Raw genomic sequence first — 21,249 nt, 5'->3', positions numbered from 1 at the left:
ATCTCGGCTCACTGCAACCTCTGCCCCCGGGGTTCAAGTGATTCTCCTGCCTCAGCCTCTTGAGTGGCTGGGATTACAGGCACCCACCAGGCTAATTTTTGTATTTTTGTAGAGACAGGGTTTTACTATGTTGGCCAGGCTGGTCTTGAACTCCTGAGCTCAAGTGAACCACCTGCCCTGGCCTCCCAAGTGCTGGGATTACAGGTATGAGCCACCATGCCTGGCCATGTTCAAAGATTTTCTGATTGGCAACTCGTTGAAAGAGTTAAGCTTTGTCTTGAAATCAGTAGAAATAAATGCTTGAGGTCAGGTGTAGTGGCTCACACCTGAATTCGAGACCAGCCTGGGCAACATAGTGAGACCCTCCCCCCCATCTCTACAAAATTCTTTTTTAATTTTTATTTACTTATTTATTTTTTGAGGCAGAGTCTCGCTCTGTCGCCCAAGCTGGAGTGCAGTGGTGCGACCTTGGCTTACTGCAACCTCTGCCTCCCGGATTCAGGCAATTCTGCCTCAGCCTCCGCAGTAGCTGGGATTACAGGCTTGCACCACCATGCCTGCTATTTTTTTTTTTTTTTCAGAGATGGAGTCTCGCTCTGTTGCCCAGGCTGGAGTGCAGTGGCATGATCTCGGCTCACTGCAACCTCTGCCTCCTGAGTTCAAGTGATTCTCCTGCCTCAGCCTCCTGTAGCTGGGACTACAGGTCTACACCGCCATGCCCGGCTAATTTTTTGTATTTTAGTAGATATGGGGTTTCACCATGTTTTCCAAGCTGGTCTCGAACTCCTGAGCTCAGGCAATCTGCCCGCCTCTGCCTCCCAAAGTGCTAGGATTACAGGCATGAGCCACTGCGCCCAGCCAAAAATTGTTTTTAAAAATTAGCTGGGCACAGTGGCATGCACCTGTAATCCCAGCTACTTGGGAGGCTGAGGCGAGAGGATTGCTTCAGCCCAGGAATTCAAGGTTGCCAAGGGTGATGATCACACCATTGAACTCCAGCCTGGGGGACCAATTTATCCCAGTGACATATAATAGTTTCATAACATCCTTGCCAGCATTGAATAATATTGAAAGAATTTTTTTTTTTTTTTTTGAGACGGAGGCTCACTCTGTGGCCCAGGCTGGAGTGCAGTGACACAATCTCGGCTCACCGCAAGCTCCGCCTCCCGGGTTCAAGTGATTCTCCTGCCTCAGCCTCCCAAGTAGCTGGGACCACAGGCTCCTGCCACCACGCCCGGCTAATTTTTTGTATTTTTAGTAGAGATTGGGTTTCACCGTGTTAGCCAGGATAGTCTCCATCTCCTGAACTCGTGATCCACCCGCCTCGGCCTCCGAAAGTGCTGGGATTACAGGCGTGAGCCACCGCACCCGGCCGAAATAATGTTTTGTTAATAGGCTCAGAGGTAATTATTTAAAACATATCTTTCTTTTCTTTTTCTTTTTTTTTTTTTGAGATAGGGTCTCACTCTGTCACCCACACTGGAGTGCACTGGAGCAATCACAGCTTATTGCAGCCTCGACCTCCTGGGCTCAAGTGATCCTCCCACCTTAGCCTCCCAAGTAGCTGGGACTACAGGTGCTGCCACCATGCCTGGCTAATTTTTGTATTTTTTTTTTTTTTTTAGTAAAGACAGGGTTTCGCCATGTTGCCCATGATGGTCTGGAACTCCTGGGCTCAAGTGATCTTCCCGCCTTCGCCTCCCAAAGTGCTGGGATTACAGGAGTGAGCCACCACGCCTGGTGTAAAACCTAGTTCTTTTATTGCCAGTGAGTTTAAATAGCTTTCTTTCTCTTTACAGGCTGGATGTATAGCATGAGGACTGCACTTCCTTAGTTGTCCAGTGAACCAACTCTCCGGGAGTTGGATTCATCTTGAAATTCAGTAATGCAGTAGTTAAACCCATGAACTCTAGTGCTGGACAGATTCAGATTCAAACCGTAGCTCTTCCACTTCCGAGCTGTGTGACTTTGAGGTGCCTACTTAACTTCTCTGATCCTCTATTTCCTTGTCTGTAAAATGAACCTTAATGGACCCATTCCTAGGTTTGTCTGAAGGGTTAAATAAGGTAAATAGATAATGAACATCACCTTCCACATAGTTGATGCTCTGTAAATATTAGCTGTTCTTATTCTTTTTTTTTTTTTTTTTGGTTTGGCAAATACTTTATTTTTATTTTTATTTCAATAGTTTTTGGGGTACAGATGGTTTTTAGTTATACGAGTAAGTTCTTCAGTGGTGATTTCTGAGATTCTGATGCACCTGTCACCCAAGCAGTGTACACTGTACCCAGTGTGTAGTCTCTTATCCCTCACCCTCTCCCATGCTTCCCCTCATTCTTATTATATATTAATATAAATTAACAAGTCTCTGTTCTCCCTCAAGATTGATTTTGTTTTAATCTGTAGCAGATTGATTTTTCTGCCTTAGAGGTAGATCGTCCCAGAAGGGGAGCTGACAACCTCTTTCTGTCCAAATAGACTGTGTCCTTGGCTGGCTGATTGGATCTGGGTGTGAGCCTCCCTGAGCAAGCCGGTGAACCTATCCCATGTGGTCTTAGCTCCCTGAGCAGATGAGTAGGGGCTGACGGGGCTGTGTCTCCAGGACTCTGAGTCTGCTGTGGTCCTGCAGCCTCTGTAGCATGGAAATGGGGGCTAAGGACTCACTAATGGTTTCATTCAAGTCCAGAATTTGTCTTGGTGACTGTTCTGCTGCTCACATCCAGATGACCCTATATGCTGTTTGGGAAACTGAGGCAGCCAGGTGGATTCCTCAGGTATTTCAGGGGACAGAATCTGGGGCTTTGACTCCAGCTTGGGTTGCTGCCCATAATGCCTGCTCTTGAAACCTTTTAATTATTTTTATTTCTAATTAACTTTTTTTGAGACAGGGTCTTGCTCTGTCACCCAGGGTGCAGTGCAGTGGAGCTATCATAGCTCATTGCAGCCTCAGTCTCCTGGGTTCAAGTGATCCGCCCACCTAGTAGTTGGGACAACAGGCATATGCCACCACACCCGGGTAATTTTTGTAGCTTTTTGTAGAGATGGAGGTCTCCTTTTGTTGCCCAGGCTTATTCTGAGTCAACATGAGTGACCATGGCCCAAGAAACAGTCTCAAGAGGTCCTGAGAAAGTGTGCCCAAGACGATTGGGTTACAGTTTGGTTTTATGCATTTTAGGAAGACAGGAATTGTAGGTAAAACCATAAATCAGTACATGAAAAGTATACGTTGGTTCAGGTCTCAAACTCCTGGGCTCAAGCGATCTTCCTGCCTCGGCCTCCCAAAGTACTGGGATTACGGGCATGAGCCTGCGCCAGACCTCTTAAACCCTTCAGAGTGGCCTTGGCTTTCGTTTTGAGGGGGCTTCAGGGAGCCTTAAGGGAGGAGAGGAAAGTCACGCAGACAGGGTGTGCTTGATGCCTGCATTTTCCTCTTTACTGCTGACCTGCTGTTGAGGAGGAAGTTAAGAACATCAAGATCTTGGTCTCAAATGAACTACTTCATGAGAATTTTCTTCTAGGAGGAAAAACAAAAACCTCAACTTTCTCGTTACACATCCTTCTAAAAGATTCCATTAACAATGTTTCTTGCCAGGCGCCGTGGCTCACGCCTGTAATCCCAACACTTTGGGAGGCCAAAGCAGGTGGATTACCTGAGATCAGGAGTTCGAGACCAGCCTGGCCAACATGGTGAAACCCTGTCTCTACTAAAAATACAAAAATTAGCTGGGCGTGGTGGTGGGTGCCTATAATCCCAGCTAATTAGGAGGCTGAGACAGGAGAATCACTTGAACCTGGGAGGCAGATGTTGCACTCCAGCCTGGGTGACAAGAGAGAAATTCCACCTCAAAAAAAAAAAAAAAAAAAAGTTCCTCATATTCAGCGCCAAGGAAAGGAGATGTACTCCCAGACCACAACTTCTGTTTCTGATGGTTTCAAGCATCCAGGAGCCGTGACCAGGTCATGAATCTTTTTTTCCCTATTGTGTGATGTGATGAGTATTTGAATAATACAGCCCATCTGCTGTCATTTGGAAACCGGTGATGATGTGTGGTCTATTTTTAAATTGAGTGCAGCACATCTAATATGTGATAGTTTCCTAAGATGTGAATGGCTCCATTTCTCCAGCAGGACCGTGTTTTGAAAATGAATAAAAGGTTAGCTTCAGATTAGCATTAAAAGCAAGAGTTTTAGAATTACAGGCTTCATATCTTGGCTTTGACACTTAACATGTAGGGGACCTTGACAAGTTATTTAAGTTTCTGGGTTCTCATCTGAGAATTAGGATGATAGTACCTCTTTGACTGGATTGTCGTAGAGATGTCATAAAGATTGGAAATAATGAAACACCTGGACCAAGTTATGGGTACCCAAAAAGTTGCAGTTTTTACCATTGGATGAATGAATCTTTGAGGCCCACACTGTGGTAGGGAGTGGACTGTTAAAAAACAATTTATTTTTGGTTTTTTTTGAGATGGAGTCTCGCTCTGTCACCGAGGCTGGAGTGCAGTGGTGCGATCTTGGCTCACTGTAGCCTCCACCTTCCTGGTTCAAGCGATTCTCATGCCTCAGCCTCCCGAGTAGCTGGGACCACAGGCGCCCACCACCACACCCAGCTAATTTTTGTATTTTTGGTAGAGATGGGGTTTCACCATGTTGGCCAGGCTGGTCTCGAACTTCTTACCTCAAGTGATCTGCCCGTCTCAACCTCCCAAAGTGCTGGGATTACAGGTGTGAGCTACCGCGTCTGGCCTAAAAATTTATTTATTTAGAAATGAGTCTCACTCTACTGTCCAGGCTGGTCTTTTTTTTGAGATAAAGTCTCACTCCGTCGCCCAGGCTGGAGTGCAGTGGTGCAATCATATCTCACTACATCCTTGATCTCCTGGGCTCAAGCGATCTTCCCACCGGAGCCTCCCAAGTAGCCAAGAGTACAGGTTCATGCCATCACACCCCGCTGATTTTGTATTTCAATGGAAGACAAGGTTTCACCGTGTTGCCCAGACTGGTCTCCAACTCCTGGGCCCAAGAGATCCACCCACCTTGGCCTTCCAAAGTGCTGGGATTATAGGTGTGAGCCACCAGGCCTGGGCCTGTCCAGGCTGGTCTTGAACTCCTGAGCACAAGTGATCCTCCCACCTCAGCCTCTCAAGTAGCTGGGACTATGGGTGGGCCCTGCTCAGCCTGGCTCAGAGTGGATTTTAATGACAGGTGTTCCTGTCATGAGTTCTTGAGGTTTGCAGGGTGTAGTAAGCTTTATTCATCCATTACCTTATTTGATCTTCCCATGAATGACTCAGATGGAATGCACAGAGCATGTGTCAATAAATATCCCATTTTGCTATGTTGCCCAGGCTGCTCTTGAATTCCTGGACTCAAGAGATCCTCCCGCCTCGGCCCGCCAAAGTGCTGGAATTACAGACATGAGCCACTACATCTGGCCTTGTCAGCGTTTTCTAGCCTTTCAAGGTAGGAAGGAGCTTGGGTATCTGAGGCAAATACTGCTGGAAGTGAGATCTTGAGCAGGCCATTTTCTTCCTCTCCCAGGGTGGTGGCAAGAGCCACCCCTGGCCCCACTCAAGGGGCCTGGACTGGAAGGTATGGCAGCTCATAGTGCGATCTGCCCTCAGGTGACCTTGGCCACAGCAGTGGATTCTGGTGTCACCTGTGAGGCTCACAAGGCAGCACCCCAGGAGCCCTTGTGCTGCGGGTTCCCAGGGGGAGTGGGTAGGAGATGGCCGGGCAGCTGGCAGTAACCTTGACCCTGATGGGCCGTATTTCTCCAACTTTCCCACCATCCCTCCAGCCTGAAGAGATGGGATGTGCAGCTCTTGACCTGCAGCCGCCCACCCCAACTGCGACCTCGCTTTGAAGCTTCAACTTCTATTTTTAATGCTAATGTTAATTTTACATTCGATTCCATGATATATCCATGTTTATTTTACTATAAAGCATATTTTCCCCTAACTTTAGAGTCAAATGGGTGCTCTGGGAAGATGTTTATGTTTTTTCTGTGGCTTCCGCTACTCCCAGCACAGCGACTCCAACCAGTTTTAAAAATGTGGATTAGTACCAAAGAGGATGATGAACCATTAGACACAATTAGGATGAGAAATGCCGAGATTATTTATTTATTTATTTTTAGAGACAGGGTCTCGCTCTGTCTCCTAGGCTGGACTGCAGTGGTGCCATCATAGCTCACTGCAGCCTTGAACTCCTGAGCTCAAGTGATCCTCCCGCCTCAGCCTCCTGAGTAGCTCCCAAGTGCACACTGCCATGCCCAGCTAATTTTTTTCATTTTCTGTAGAGACAGGGGTCTTGCTGTGTTGCCCAGGCTGGTCTCCAACTTCTGGGCTCAAGCAGTCTTCCCACTTCGGCCTCCCAAAGTGGTGAGATTATAGGTGTGAGCCACTGTGCCTGGTGGAGAAACGAATAGTTTAATAGCACTTTTATCCAATGTGCTTTGTTGGTTGAGTAACTGACTTTGGTTCAGGTAGAGAATTATTAAGATGCATTACCTCAAATGTAAACAGTTTATTTTATTTTTTTCCGTGGCTGGCCGCACAGAATCCTATATACCTCTCCAGCAGCACTCACCTGGAGAAGCTGCTATGGATGCCAGCTACTGTTTTTTCTCCCTTCCCAATAAATATTTCATTTTCACTTAAAATATGTCAGTGTACATTGGTTCCCTGATCTGCTCTCAGATGGCCAAGGGCTTATGTTTGAGTAGGTCACAGGTTCATCTTTCTGTATGAGGCGTACATGCAATGTATAATCCACTTTTTTAATCCTACTTTTTTTTTTTTTTTGAGACAGGGTCTTGCTCTGTCACCTAGGCTGGAGGGCAGTGGTTCAATCACGGTTTTCTGCAGCCTTGACCTCCTGGGCTTAACCCATCTTCCTGCCTCAGCCTCCTAAGTAAGCAGGGATCACACACACCTGGCTAATTTTTTTATTTTTTTAATTTTTTGAAACAGAGTCTCGCTCTGTCGCCCAGGCTGGCGTGTAATGGTGTGATCTCGGCTCACTGCAACCTCTGCCTCTCTGGTTCAAGCAAACCTCTTGCCTCAGCCTCCCATGTAGCTAGGATTACAGTCGTGCACAACGCCACATCTGGCTAATTTTTGTACTTTAGCAGAGATTGGTTTTCACTATGTTGTTTGGGTTGATCTCGAACTCCTGACTTCAAGTGATCCACCCACCTTGGCGTCCTAAAGTGCTGGGATTACAGGCATGAGCCACCATGCCTGGCCTTGGCTAATTTTTTTGATTTTTAGTAGAGACGAAGTCTGGCTATGTTGCCTAGGCTGGTCTCGAACTCCTGGGCTCAAGCATTCCTCCCAGCTCAGCCTCCCGAAGTGCCAGAATTGCAGATGTGAGCCACAGCGCCCGGCCTTCCTTCTACATTTTAATAATTCCTGCTGAGCTTTTACAGTTGTCTTGCCTGGTCTAATTCCATAATTCTACAGGAAGTTTGTTTTATTGGGTGACTTGTCTTTTACTAGGTTTCTGAAGCACTCAGCTTTGTTTTCTTCATGGAATCAGCTCCTTTCACACCCAGGGTGCACCCTCTTATGTAATAATTACATTATATGATTACACAGGTAAACAACTGCCATCCGATTGGAGCAGGCATGGCGACCTCTGTGGGCATTCAGAGACAGGAAGGAGGGCTCGACTCCATGGCACCCCGGGGGTGGTCAGCACGTAGAGGCCATTGGCCAGGGTGTTTGGTAAGGGCATGGAGAGCGCCATTCACCCCTGATTCTGCTAGGTAGGAGTCAGGGTAAGTCGTAGGGATCACAGAGCCTGGGCCAGAGGCAGGTTCAACTTAGAAATCCCTCCTGGACTAGGGGAAGCCCTCACTCTGAGAATGAGCACATGCTCCAGAAAGGGGGCATCAGGTAAAGTTTCTTTTCCCGTGGGTCCTGTCAGTAGCATTTGTACTTAGGAGCTTTGCCGTTTGCCAGCTGAAAGTTGCCATTTTCATTAACCTAGCTTGCCGTTTCTGTATCTAATAACAACAAACACTTTTGTAATATGTACCCTGTGCCAGGCAGTGTACTGGGCACTTTGAAAATACGAAGCTTGGCCGGGCACGGTGGCTCATGCCTGTAATCCCAGCACTTTGGGAGGCCAAGGCGGGTAGATCACCTGAGGTCAGGAGTTCTAGACTGGTCAAGACCAGTCTGACCAATATGGTGAAACCTTGTCTCTACTAAAAATACAAAAATTAGCCGGGTGTGGTGGTGGGTGTCTGTAATCCCAGCTACTCGGGAGGCTGAGACAGGAGAATTGCTTGAACCGGAGAGGCGGAGGCTGCAGTGAGCTAAGATCATGCCACTGCACCACTCCAGCCTGGGCAAGAGAGCGAGACTCTGTCTCAAAAAAAAAAAAAAAAAAAAAAAAAGAAAAAGAAAAGAAAGAAAAGGAAAATACTAAGCTAGCCGGACACCGTGGTTCATGTTTGTAATGTAATCCCAGCACTTTGGAAGGCTGAGGTGGGCAGATCGCTTGAACTCAGGAGTTTGAGACTAGCCTGGGCAACATGGCAAAACCCCATCTCTACAAAAAAATACAAAAATTAGCCAGGCATGATGATGCACACCTGTAGTCCCAGCTAATCCAGAGGGAGGATCGCTGCTTGAGCCTGGGAGGCAGAGGTTGCAGCGAGCCGAGATTGCACTGCACTCTAGCCTGGGCGATGTAAAAAAAAAAAAAAGAGAGAGAGAAAGAAAGAAAGAAAGAAATACTAAGCTAATTAGCCTTATGACAACCCTGTTTGGTAAGTACTACTGTGATTCCCACTTTACAGATGGGGAAACTGAGGCACAGAAAGGGGAAGTAACTTACCTAAGTCTTAGCCAGAAAGTGGCAGAGGCTGCTCCTAACCCTGCACCATGCTGCCTCCAAACACGGGCTTGTTCCCAGGAAGAAGTGCTGGGTTGGGGGAGGGGAGTCCAGATCCCAGGGAGAATAACTCAGGAGGCCTCTGGGCGTCAGGCGGCTATGCAGGAGGGGCTTCCTGGCTCTTTTTCACTTGTCCCCTCACCCCCACCCCCCATCCCCACCTTCCCAGGACTTAGTTGGACTTCCAGGCAGAGTTCCTCGTTTGTTTTTGTGTTGTTTTTTCCTTTTTTTAGAGACAGGGTCTCGCTGTGTCACCCAGGCTGGAGTGCAGTGGTGCGATCATAGTTTACTGCAACCTCAACCTCTTGGGCTCAAGCAATCCTCCTGCCTCAGCCTCCTGAGCAGTTAGGACTACTGTGTGCACCACCACACCAAGCTAATTTTTTTTTTTTTGAGACGAAGTCTTGCTCTTGTCCCCCAGGCTGGAGTGCAATGGCGCAGTCTCAGCCCACTGCAACCTCTACCTCCCGGGTTCAAGCGATTCTCCTGCCTCAGCCTCCCGAATAGCTGGGATTGCAGATGCCCACCACCATGCCCAGCTAATTTTTGTATTTTTAGTATACACGGGGTTTCACCATGTTGGCCAGGCTGGTCCCGAACTCCTGACCTCGTGATCCACCTGCCTCGGCATCCCAAAGTGCTGGGATTAGAGGTGTGAGCCACCACACCCAGCCACACCAAGCTCATTTTTAGATTTTTTGTAGATATGGGGTCTTGCTAAGTTGCCCAGGCTGGTCTCAAACTCCTGGGCTCAAGTGATCCTCCCGCCTCAGCCCCCCATAGTGCGTAAGCCACCGTGCCCAGCCTAGTTCCTTGCTCTTGAAGGTCCTTGTGTCTGATGGAGTTGGCGTCTTGGACTCTGATCCTCTACAGCAAGAGTGGGCAGAAGGACGCAGCTCTGGTGCCTGGCCCTTCCCCAGTTGGCCTGGGGTGGTGCCCATTCTCCCCAGTGCCAGGGGCAAGCAAGGCCTGGCCTCTACAATCTCAATGGCCTCCTTGCCCAACCCCTAGGCCTCTTTTGGGAAGTTGACCTAGGTGTCCTTGAGCTGGCAGTTGATACCATCTGGCTCCAGTGCACTGGCCTGGGAGAGGCAGTGGTACGGTGGTAAAGAGCAGGCTCCAGAATAAACCCAAACCCACTTCCTTCCCCGTCACCTCCTTGAGTCCCACTTTCCTCATTCATAAAACTGAATGCCTGCCTTCGGGGCTTGTCGTGATGTTTAATGAGAAAATGGACATCAGGTGCCTAGTCATGGGGGCTGGCCGCTGTAGCCTTGAAGATGAGCCTGTTGAAAGATGAAGAGGCTGTGCTATGGGACAGAGTCTGAACCGATCCCAGAGGCTCCAGGGGCAGGAGTGGCCCAGAGACCTGCTCTGAGAATGGAAGCAGTGTCACGGGCCCCCTGCCAAGGAGAGAGTGTGACCAGGACAATGACTGGTGGGATGAGGTGTCCAGAGCCCTCTATGTCGTCCCCAGGATTTCTTCCTCTTTGGTTCAGAGCTTACAGGGTTGTCTGCAGATCTCACGAGGATAGGTGGAGGAGGACCCCTAAGCCGACAGCTGGGTAGGGAAGGAGGGCCTGAGTGCCGAGTGCCTGGGCAGGTAGCCAGCTGCAGATCTCACCCCAGGAGAATGGCGCAAACTACCACATAGCTGACACTTGACGGGGGGACTGCCATGAGTGTGTGTGTGTTTTGGGAGGAAGGTTGTTTGTTTGTGATTAAGTTGAGGTCAGGACAGAAGAAGGGAAGTGGAATTTGTAGTTTTAAGAGATATTATGTGGCCATCTTAAGATTGCAGCAGCAGACCAGGTGCGGTGGCTCACGCCTGTAATCCCAGCACTTTGGGAGGCTGAGGCAGGCAGATCACTTGAGGTCAGGAGTTCAAGACCAGCCTGGCCAACATGGTGAAACCCCGTCTCTACTAAAATACAAAAATTAGCCAGGTGTGGTGGTGTATGTATGCAGCCCTAGCTACTTGAGGGGATGAGGCAGGAGGATCGCTTGAACCAGGGTGGTCAAGGCTGCATTGAGCCAAGATCGTGCCCCTGCATTCCAGCCTGAGTGAAAAAGTGAGACCCTGTCTTAAAAAAAAAAAAAAAAAAAAATTACAGCAGAGCCTGCATCAGGGAATTATAGGCCGTGATCTTCCAGATTGTGCATGCGGATGTTTTAAATATATATGCCGTATGTTTTATAAATGTGTTTATTCATGCATACCGTACGTTTTTAATTACATGGAATCAACACAAGTTAGTTATTAAAAGTTTATAAAATATAGATTTGCCAGAGTAAGAAAAAAAAGAATCTGGGCCGGGCGTGGTGGCTCACGCCTGTAATCCCAGCACTTTGAGAGATCCAAGGCAGGCAGATCACCTGAGGTCAGGAGTTCGAGACCAGCCCATGGTGAAACCCCGTCTGTACTAAAAATACTAAATTAGCTAGGTGTGGTTGCGCCTGCCTGTAATCCCAGCTGCTTGGGAGGCTGAGGCAGGAGAATCACTTGAGCCCGGGAGGCGGAGGTTGCAGTGAGCCGAGATCGCGCCATTGCAGTCTAGCCTGTGCAACAAGAGCGAAACTCCATCTCAAAAAAACAAAAACAAAAAAAACAAAAAAAAACAAAAATCTGGCCGGGCACTGTGGCTCTTACCTGTAGTCCTAGTACTTTGGGAGGCCAAGGCAAGAGGATCAGTTGAGACCAACCTGGGCCATATAGGGAAACCTTGTGTCTACAAAAAACAGCAACACAAAAACTACCCAGGCATGGTGGCACACACCTCTAGTCCCAGCTGCTCGAGAGGCTGAGGCGGGAGGATTGCTTGAGTCCGGGAGGTTGAGGCTGCCATGAGCCTATTATGGCATTGGACTCCAGTCTGGGTGACAGAGCCAGACCCTGTCTCCAAAAAAGAAAAAGAAAAAAACTCCATCTTCCACCTACCCCAGAACCATGTCACCCAGTGGTTCCTAACCTGTCTCAGATTTTAAATCCCTTTGAAAACCTGCAGAAAAGCATGGACTGTCTCCAGAAAAAGGCTCTTTCATCCATAGACTCTGTTGGTGTGCAGGGAAGGACTGTTTAGGTCCAGCCTCTAGCTTCTCTGTCGTATGAGATTCTGACTCTGAAACCAACCTCAAAGGGGCAAATCATTGTGACCCTGTGACACCTCTGTAAGAGACACTTGCCAGCAACCTATTCAAAGTCTGTCTTGAACCTGTTTCTATTTTCTTTCTTGACCACCTCTTAAAGAAGACATTGCACAAGTTTGCCCCTGCCATTTAAATCCTTTGTCCTAAATTTACAGCCCCTTTTTGGGGCTTTCAGCAAGGATCGACTTTCCCACATCATTGGGTGACTCTCCACTGTAGGTAGCATCGGCTCATTTCTGGAAGAGGACCATCCTTTGGGGCATGTGTAAGGCCCCTTTTGTGGGAAGGGCCTTGGCTTAGGCACGTGGGGAAGCATGCCTGCGAGAGCTGGGTGTGTGAACCTTCTTTCCGGGTAGTCAGGAGAAACTTCTTTTTTTTTTTTTTTTTCTTTTTGAGATGGAGTCTTGCTCTGTCGCCCAGGCTGGAGTGCAATGGCACGATCTTGGCTCACTGCAACCTCCACCTCCCAGGTTCAAGTGATTCTCCTGCCTCAGCCTCCTGAGTAGCTGGGATTACAGGCACGCGCCACCACGCCTGGCTAATTTTTGTATTTTTAGTAGAGACAGGGTTTCACCGTGTTGGCCAGGCTGGTCTCGAACTCCTGACTTCAGGTGATCCGCCCACCTTGGCCTGCCAAAGTGCTGGGATTACAGGCGTGAGCCACCACCGCGCCTGGTCTGGGGGAAACTTCTATAGAGGATGGGAAGCCAGGGATGTTGACTTCTCATGCTGGGCCTCAGGTGCTTGAGACCAGTCAGGCTCTCCCTGTGAAATTAGCAAGAACTCACCCTTTGGCCAAGTAGGCTGAGCGCCCCACACCCACATCGCCTGTTTACCTCTCAATATTCTCCCAGGCCTTGGTTAGCCGCCCTTAGCCCATGTTCTGTTTCCCAGGCATGAGGAAGGCCCCTGATGTCAGCATCACAGAGCTCTCCCAGCCCTGCAGGTGGCCAGCCTTCCTGGAGACCACTCCTGGTGCCATTCCTTGGGCACCAGTGACTTTGCCTCTTCTCCTCCTCCTCTTCTTCCTTGTCATGTTTTAGCATAAGAAGCTTTATTGAGCTAGAATTCACATACCATACAATTCATTTAATGTGCACAATGCAATGGTTTTTTGTTGCTGTTGTTGTTATTGTTTTCCTTTTTATTTTTGAGATGGAGTTTCACTCTTGTCACACAGGCTGAAGTGCAGTGGCGTGATCTTGGCTCATTGCAACGTCTGCCTCCCGGGTTCAAGTGATCCTTCTGTTTCAGCCTCCCGAGTAGCTGGGATTACAGGCGCCCACCACCACGCCGGGCTACTTTATGTATTTTTAGTAGAGATGGGGTTTCACCATGTTGGCCAGCCTGGTCTCGAACTCTTAACCTCAGGTGATCCACCTGCATTGGCCTCCCAAAGTGCTAGGATTACAGGCATGAGCCATCATGCCTGGCCTAATGGTTTTTATTTTTATTTTTAAATTTTTTGTAGAGATGGAGTCTTGCTATGTTGCCTAGGCTGGTTTCAAACTCCTGGTGTTAAGTGATCCTCCCACCTCGGCCTCCCAAAGTGCTAGGATTACAGGTGTCAGTCACCAAACCCCGCCTCAGTGTTTTTTAGTATATTCACAGTTATGCAACCATCAGCATCATAAATTTTAAGCTGTGCATGGTGGCTCATGTCTGTAATCCAAGCACTTTGGGAGGCTGAGGCTGAACTCACTTAAGCCTAGAAGTTCAAGACCAGCCTGGGCAATATAGTGAGACCCTGTCTCTATCAAAAAAAAAAAAAAATTAAAACATTTTCATCACTCCAAAAAGAGATTTCACACCATTAGCAGTTACTCTCTACTTTTCTTCCATCTCTCAGCCTCTGGCAACCACTAATCTGCTTTCTGTCTCTATGGATTTGCCTGTTCTGGACATTTCATATAAATGGGATGATACACTATGTGGTCTTTTGGAGTTGAGTTTGCACCTTAGCATATTGCCTTTAGAAACCTGTCTGCCTCATACCATTACAGAGGAGCTGTTGTTTGTACTGACCATTTAGTCCATCACAGGTATTGATGGAGCCTCTAAGCATGGAATAGTGCTGGCCCCACAGCAGGAACGTGGCAGCCATGGGTTGCGTATTAGTTACTGATTGCTGTTTAACAAATCACGCCAACATTTGGCAGACTGAACAGCAAGCATTTATGATCCCGTAGTTTCTGTCAATCAGGAATTCAGGAGCCGCTTCGTTGGGTGGTTCTGGTCCAGGGTCTCATGAGGCTGCCGTTGAGCTTTCAGTGGAGGCTGCAGGTGTCTGGGGCTGGAGGTACCTGCCACAGCGTGGTTGGCAGGCTCAGTGACTGGCTGGCTGTTGGCCAGATATCTCAGTTCCTCTTCATGTGGGCTTCTTCATAGGGTGGCTTGAGTGTCCTTATAGCATGGCCACTGGCTTACCCCAGAGCAAGAGATGAGAGCACTGGAGAGAGAGAGAGAGAGAGAGAGAGAAGAGGGGAGGGGAGGGGAGGGGGTGCATAAGCCCAAGACTGAAGCCCCAGTGATGTTTCATAACCTAATTTTTTCATTAATTAATTAATTTTAGAGATAGGGTCTCTGTTGCCCAGGCTGAGGTGCAGTGGCACAATCATAGCTCACTGCAGCCTCCAGCTCCTGGGCTCAAGCAACCCTCCAGCCTCAGCCTCTCAAGCAGCTGGGACTACAGGTACGCATCACCATGCCTGGCTGCTGCTGCTGCTTTTTTTTTTTTTTTTTTTTTTTTTTGAGACGGAGTCTCACTCTGTCACCCAGGCTGGAGTGCAGTGGCGCAATCTCGGCTCACTGCAACCTCCCCTTCCCGGGTTCAAGCGATTCTCCTGCCTCAGCCTCCCGAGTAGCTGGGACTACAGGCGTGCGCCACTATTTTTTGTATTTTTAGTAGAGATGGTTTCACCATGTTAGCCAGGCTGGCTTGAACTCCTGACCTCAGGCAATCTGCTCGCCTCGCCTCGGGCTCCAAAAGTGCTGGGATTACAGGCATGAGCTACCGCACCTGGCCCGGATTCTTTTATAATCTAATGTTGAAGGTGCTATCCCATCACTGAGCCATATTCTTTAGATCACATTGACTGTGAATGTGGGTGGGGGCTACACAACGGTGTGAATCTCAGGACGGAAGTAACTGAATGTAGTTTCATATGGAGAGTGATCCAGCTTGTTCTGGAAGGGACTGCAGTCTGCCCGGGACTTAGCTTTGGAGAATGAGCCAGCTTGTTCTGGAAGGGATTTCAGTCTGCCCAGGACTTAGCTTTGGACCAGCTATGAGTTCTCTGTGATGAAATCTCAGCTTTTCCCAACTGCAGCTTCAACCTCCTGAGTTCAAGTGATCTTGTTGCCTCAGCCTCCTGAGTAGCTGGGACTACCACCACGCCTGGCTAATTTTTGTATTTTTTGTAGAAATAGGGTTTTGCCACGTTGGCCAGGCTGGTCTCCAACTCCTGAGCTCAAGCGATCTGCCTGCCTTGGCCTACCAAAGTGCTAGGATTACAGACATGAGCCACCACACCTAGCCAAGGCTGCGTTTTTATTTTTTATTTCATTATTAGTATTATTTGAGACAGAGTTTCACTCTTGTTGCCCAGGCTGGAGTGCAGTGGCGCCATCTCAGCTCACCACAACCTCCGCTTCCGGGGTTCTCCTGTCTCAGCCTCCTGAGTAGCTGGGATTACAGGCATGCCACTACGCTTGGCTAATTTTTGGTATTTTTAGGAGAGACGAAATTTAACCATGTTGGCCAGGCTGGTCTCGAACTTCTGACCTCAGGTGATCTGCCCACCTCAGCCTCCCAAAGCGCTGGGATTACAGGCGTCAGCCACCACGTCTGGCCTGGGTATTTATTTATTTATTTCGAGACGGAGTCTCGCTGTCTCACTCTGTTGTCCAGGCTGGAGTGCAGTGGCACAATCTCAGCTCACTGCCATCTCCGCCTCCTGGGTTCAAGCGATTTTCCTGCCTCAGCTTCCCGAGTAGCTGGGATTACAGGTGCACACCACCACACCCGGCTAATTTTTGTGTTTTTAGTAGAGACAGGGTTTCACCATGTTGGCCAGGCTGGTCTCAAACTCCTGACCTCAGGTGATCCACCCTCCTTGGCCTCTCAAAGTGCTGTGATTACAGTCATGAGCCACCACTGGGGTTTTAAATGTGTAACAATGGATGTCCATTTTAGTGGGAACTGACCCTGTCCCTCAGGGACACTCATGGGCCAATCAGGAAAGGAGATGTCTCTGCTGACTTCTGTTAGATGGTGTAACCCATCATAGGGGTGACCCAGCGCCATGGTGGGACGTGTCAAACGCTTTCCCCACTGGGATTGGGCCCTGGACCTGTTTTTTTTTTTTTTTTTTTTGGCTGGGTCTCGCTAAGATGGCACCACTGCACTCCAGCCTGGGTGACAAAGGGAGACATTGTCTCAAAAAAAAAAACCAAAAAACCAAAACAGGCTGGGCGTGGTGGCTCACGCCTGTAATCCCAGCACTTTGGGAGGCAGAGGCGGGCGGATCACGAGGTCAGGAGATTGAGACCATCCTGGCTAACATGGTGAAAACCCATCTCTACTAAAAATACAAAAAATTAGCCAGGCGTGGTGGCGGGCACCTGTAGTCCCAGCTACTCGGGAGGCTGAGGCAGGAGAATGGTATGAACTGGGGAGGCGGAGCTTGGAGTGAGCCGAGATCACGCCACTGCACTCCAGCCTGGGCGACAGAGCGAGACTCTGTCTCAAAAAAAAAAAAATAACAACAACAACAACAACAAAAAAAACGAGCCTTGTGCCTTATAGCAGTGGGACAACTTGGTGTTAGAAGCAGTTTTAGGTGGTGGTTCCAGGTGGGTTCTGATTCCTGCTCTGTCACTTCCTGCACGGCTTCGGTGTCAGTTTCCTCATGAAGATGACTATTGTAACTATTTAGTGGGGTTGTTTTGAGGATTTTATGAGATCTTCAGAGTTCTAGGGATCTCTTGCTACATAACAGCCTATCCCAAGCTCAGCGGTATAAAGCAACACTGTGATGCTCACGGTCCCAGGGGCCAGGAATTCTGACAGAGCTCAGCAGGACGGCCTGGCTCTGCTCCCATGATATCTGGAGTCAGCTGGGAAGACTCTCAAGGGGTTGGTAACAACTTGAACAGGTGGGGTCTGGAATCATCTGGAAGTTTCATCACTCATGTCTGGTACCTGGGTGGGATGATGAAGGTTGGGCTCAGGTGGGACTGTCAACTTGAGTGCCTTCACATGGTTTCTCCTTCTGGCTTGCTTGGGCTGTGTCACTGCATGGCAGTGTCAGGGTAGTCAGACCTCTAACTTAATGCTCAGAATTCCAAGAGCCAGCATTCTAACCAAGGAGGAAGCGGCATGGCTTCTCATGGCCTCACCTCTCAAGTCACTTAGCATCTCTGCTGCCATACTCTCTTGGCAGTCACAAGCCCACTCAGATTTAAGAGGAGGGGACACAGAGGCCATCTCTCAACGGGAGGAGTCCCTGCAACCACGAGCCACACATGCTTTTTGGCTGATACTTGAAAGAATGAGCAATGCAGGCTGGGCGCAGTGGCTCACGCCTGTAATCCCAGCACTTTGGGAGGCCAAGGAGGGTGGATCACCTGGGGTCAGGAGTTTGAGACCAGCCTGGCCAACATGATGAAACCCCGTCTGTACTGAAAATACAAAAATTAGCTGGACATGGTGGCAGGCCCCTGTAATCCCAGCTACTTGGGAGGCTGAGACAGGAGAATCGCTTGAACCCAAGAGGCCGAGGTTGCAGTGAGCTGAGATGGCGCCACTGTACTCCAGCCTGGGCGACAGAGAGAGACTCCGTCTCAAAAAAAAAAAAAGAAAAAAGAAAGAGCAATGCAGTTGGGTGTGATGGCTCACATCTGTAATCCCAACACTTTGTGAGTCCGAGGCAGGCAGATCCCTTGAGCCTAGGAGTTTGAGACCAGCCTGGACAACATAGCAAGACCTCAAGACCTCATCGCTACAAAAATTAAAAATTAGCTGGGCATGGTGGCACACACTTCAGCTACTCGGGAGGCTGCGGTGGGAGGATCACCTGAGTCCACAAGGTCAAGCACCTGTGATCGCGCCACTGCACTCCAGCCTGGGCCACAGTGCGAGACCCTGTCTCAAAAAAAAAAAAAGAAAAAAGAAAAAAGAATGAGCAATGCAAACCCAAGCTTTTTTTTTTTTTCTCTCTCTGCTTATATCCCCAACCCCTCAACTCCTGCCCCAGGTCACAAACTCAGGAAGCCTCAATTAAGACAGACTTTCAGTCTAAGCTTGGAGAATTGAGGAAGGAAAGAAGGAAGTGCCAGATGCTAATTAACTTTGCTTTTTAACTACAGATGAGCCACTTTTTGAGTTACCCAGGGGTGAGAGTCTCAAAGATAAATGAAAATATGTAAGGATGGCAGGAGAGCAGGGGCCTCTTATAATTAGGTCCCTCCTTCTTGTGCTTTGAGAATAAAAATATCAAGGGTGGAATATGTGAGTAAATATGGAAACTCCTTTGAGGATTTTTTTGGAGCCCTCCTGTTTATTCTAGTAGAATTAAAAACAAACATGTAACTGGTTTTTTTGTTTGTTTGTTTGTTTTTGGTTGTTGTCTTTAGTTGCTTTTTTTTGGTTATACTTTATTTTTTTTATTTTTTGAGATGGAGTCTCGCTCTGTTGCCCAGGCTGGAGTGCAGTGGCTCGATCTGGGCTCACTGAAACCTCCGCCTCCCAGGTTCAAGCGAATCTCGTGCCTCAGCCTTCTGAGTAGCTGGGATCACAGGCATGCACCACCACACCTGGCTAATTCTTGTATTTTTAGTAGAGACGGGGTTTCACCATGTTGGCCAGGCCAGTCTCGAACTCCTGACCTCAGGTGATCCGCCCTCCTCAGCCTCCCAAAGTGCTGGGATTACAGGTGTGAGCCACTGCGCCCAGCGGTTATACTTAAAAATTTTTTAAAGAGATGAGTATCTCACTGTGTTGTCCAGGCTCAAGTGCAGTGACTATTGACAGGTGCTATCAATAGCGCACTGCAGCCTCAAACTCAAGCGATCCTCCTGCCTCAGCCTGTGAGTAGCTGCAACTACAGGCGCCCTCAGTGGTGCCTGGCTTTGCACCTGATTTTTTTCTGACTTTAGCCTTCCTGGTCTTGTCCCCACTCAGCAGTGGTGTCTTACCTGACCACACCTAGAAATGCTGAATGCCAATTTGAGTTAGAAAGAGAATGGCAGAATTCCAGCCAGGTTGGAGGCTAGGATATTGGTGAGCATTTGGGAGAAGCTGAGATTTCATCACAGCAAAAGTGTGATGAAATCACACATCACAAAGTGTCAGGAGAGGGAGAAGTGACTGATGCAGCAAATACTCTTCCATCTTCTAGGGCTCCTTGAAGGGAACAAGGGCTCCAATGAGTGGGAGCAGAGGCTCATTTAGTTTCCTGCCTTGTGTTTTGGGATTTAACAAGAGGATTGGCCCTTTTAGTAGCAAGTAGAGGGGCAGGAATCTAATTTCTTGGCTCCATCATAGCTCACTGCAGACTTCCGGACCAAGCAATCCTTCTCCCTCGGCCTCCTAAGTAGCTAGGACTACAGGCAAATGCCACCATGCCAGGCTAATTATTTTTTTTTTTTTTACTTTTTTTTATTTTTAGTAGAGACGAGGTCTCGCTGTTTTGCCCAGGTTGTTCTTAAACTCCTGGCCTTAAATGATCCTCTCACCTCGGCCTCCCAAAGTGCTGAGATTACAGGCGTGAGCCATCGTGCCCGCCTTAATTTACTCTGATTTTTCTTTTCTTTTTAAAATAGAGACGGGGATCTCACTATGTGGCCCAGGCTGGTCTTGAACTCCTAGGCTCAGGTGATCCTCCTGCCCTGGCCTCCCAAAGTGCTGGGACTACAGGCGTGAGCCACTGTGCTAGGTCTACTCTGATATTTAACAGTGGTAAAATTCATTTATCCACTAAATGACTTTATTTATACTCTCACTTAATTTCAGAAAGGACTGAAGTTACCTGAGCTGTGAACAAAGAATCAGAGACTGGTTTTTCCTCCATCTCTGCCACTAACTAGTTGTGCCACCTGGGGCAAGTCACTTGGTCTCCTTGTGTCTGTTATCCATGTGTGAGAGCCAATACTTAATATGAGTGCCAGGCACTGTTCTAGAGATTTTCCATGCATCTGTATTCACTCTTTTAATTCTTCTCTAAACAATTTATTAAGGTCTCCATCTTTTTAGAATTTGTCAGGGCAGTTCCAGTTCATCGTGGCAATACAAGAAAGTCACTTTTGGGGGCTTTTGCCATTTCAAAGAATCTTGGATTTTTCTCTGGGCTCCAGAGACACCCGTCCCTGACACCCCCAATTTGAACCCCGAGCGGATCATTGGGTTCCATTGCTGATGGGGACCTTGTGTTTGAGCTTGACTTTCCCTCCATCCATGTTGGAGATAAACGGAAGTCTTCGCGCAGGGGGACGATTGCAGGACGGGGCCGCTAGGGCGGAGGGCTCCCACACGTGGGGAATGGGGGTGGAGGAACCGCTGAAGCTCGTCTGCCCTTTGGAAAATCTCGTTGGTGTCGTAGCCCCGGGATCATTGTACTTACCAGGTTGGGGGGCTCTGCACCCAGAACTCCTCCCAGCCTCTGTCTGCCCGTCCAAGGTCCGGCGTGACTTCCGGTGGCTGATTTCTCATCTTGGGGAAATCCCCGCCCTGGGGCGGTCCGGTGTGGCCTGCAGGGGGCCTGACTCACCCGTCGGCTGAGTCAGGGGGTCCCAGCTGCCCTCGGGTGTCTGCTGCACCGCTCCCCTCCCTCAGGCGGGGGACGGCAGGAAGGAGGGAGAGATGGGAGGGCGTGGGGGCGGGGCCGGGGGCGGTCTCCAGCCCCCGGCCCGGGCTCCGCCCACTCCCGGGATCTACGAAAGCACAGCCAGGGTGCGGGCGGGTGAGTGCCCACCTGGTGCAGGGTGTGAAGAGCGAGAGCGCGTGTATGAGCACGAGCGTCTGTGGTCTCTGTGTGTCCGTTTACATGATTGCGCCTGTGTCTGTGTGTGCGCATCTGCATGCGTGTCTTTTTGAGTGAATGTCTGTGTGTGACTTCTAGGGACGGCCAGGGAAGAGGAGTGTCCCCTCCCACCCTGGCCCCCCGTCTTCTCATCCTGGCCTCCCTCTCTTCT

The 21,249-nt window shown here is 49.0% G+C and overlaps 1 protein-coding gene and 1 long non-coding RNA gene across 14 annotated transcripts in view; one reads left to right on the top strand and one right to left on the bottom strand.

Annotated features, from left to right (window-relative positions):
- Window positions 1-21,249, top strand: part of PIK3CD (phosphatidylinositol-4,5-bisphosphate 3-kinase catalytic subunit delta) — a 77,027-nt gene that overhangs the window by 14,682 nt on the left and 41,096 nt on the right. For 3 of the 13 annotated variants that reach the window (XM_063702910.1, XM_063702898.1, XM_063702903.1), the window contains exon 1: window positions 20,978-21,017. The exons of 9 other annotated variants lie outside the window; for them this stretch is intronic. The gene's annotated coding sequence lies outside the window, so the exon portion shown is untranslated. Of the gene's footprint in view, window positions 1-20,977; window positions 21,018-21,249 lie in introns of those variants that run through there. One more of the 13 variants, XM_063702920.1, reaches the window with a different exon arrangement.
- LOC109023466 (uncharacterized) lies at window positions 13,095-20,918 on the bottom strand. Its single transcript, XR_002002855.4, has 2 exons — window positions 20,679-20,918; window positions 13,095-14,506 (listed from the first exon to the last, which is right to left on the bottom strand). It is a non-coding gene; the product is annotated as an uncharacterized lncRNA (long non-coding RNA).

The sequence above is a fragment of the Gorilla gorilla genome, chromosome 1, assembly GCF_029281585.2.
Source record: "Gorilla gorilla gorilla isolate KB3781 chromosome 1, NHGRI_mGorGor1-v2.1_pri, whole genome shotgun sequence".
Lineage (NCBI taxonomy): Eukaryota > Metazoa > Chordata > Mammalia > Primates > Hominidae > Gorilla > Gorilla gorilla.
This window is presented reverse-complemented; position numbering and strand designations above follow the sequence as displayed.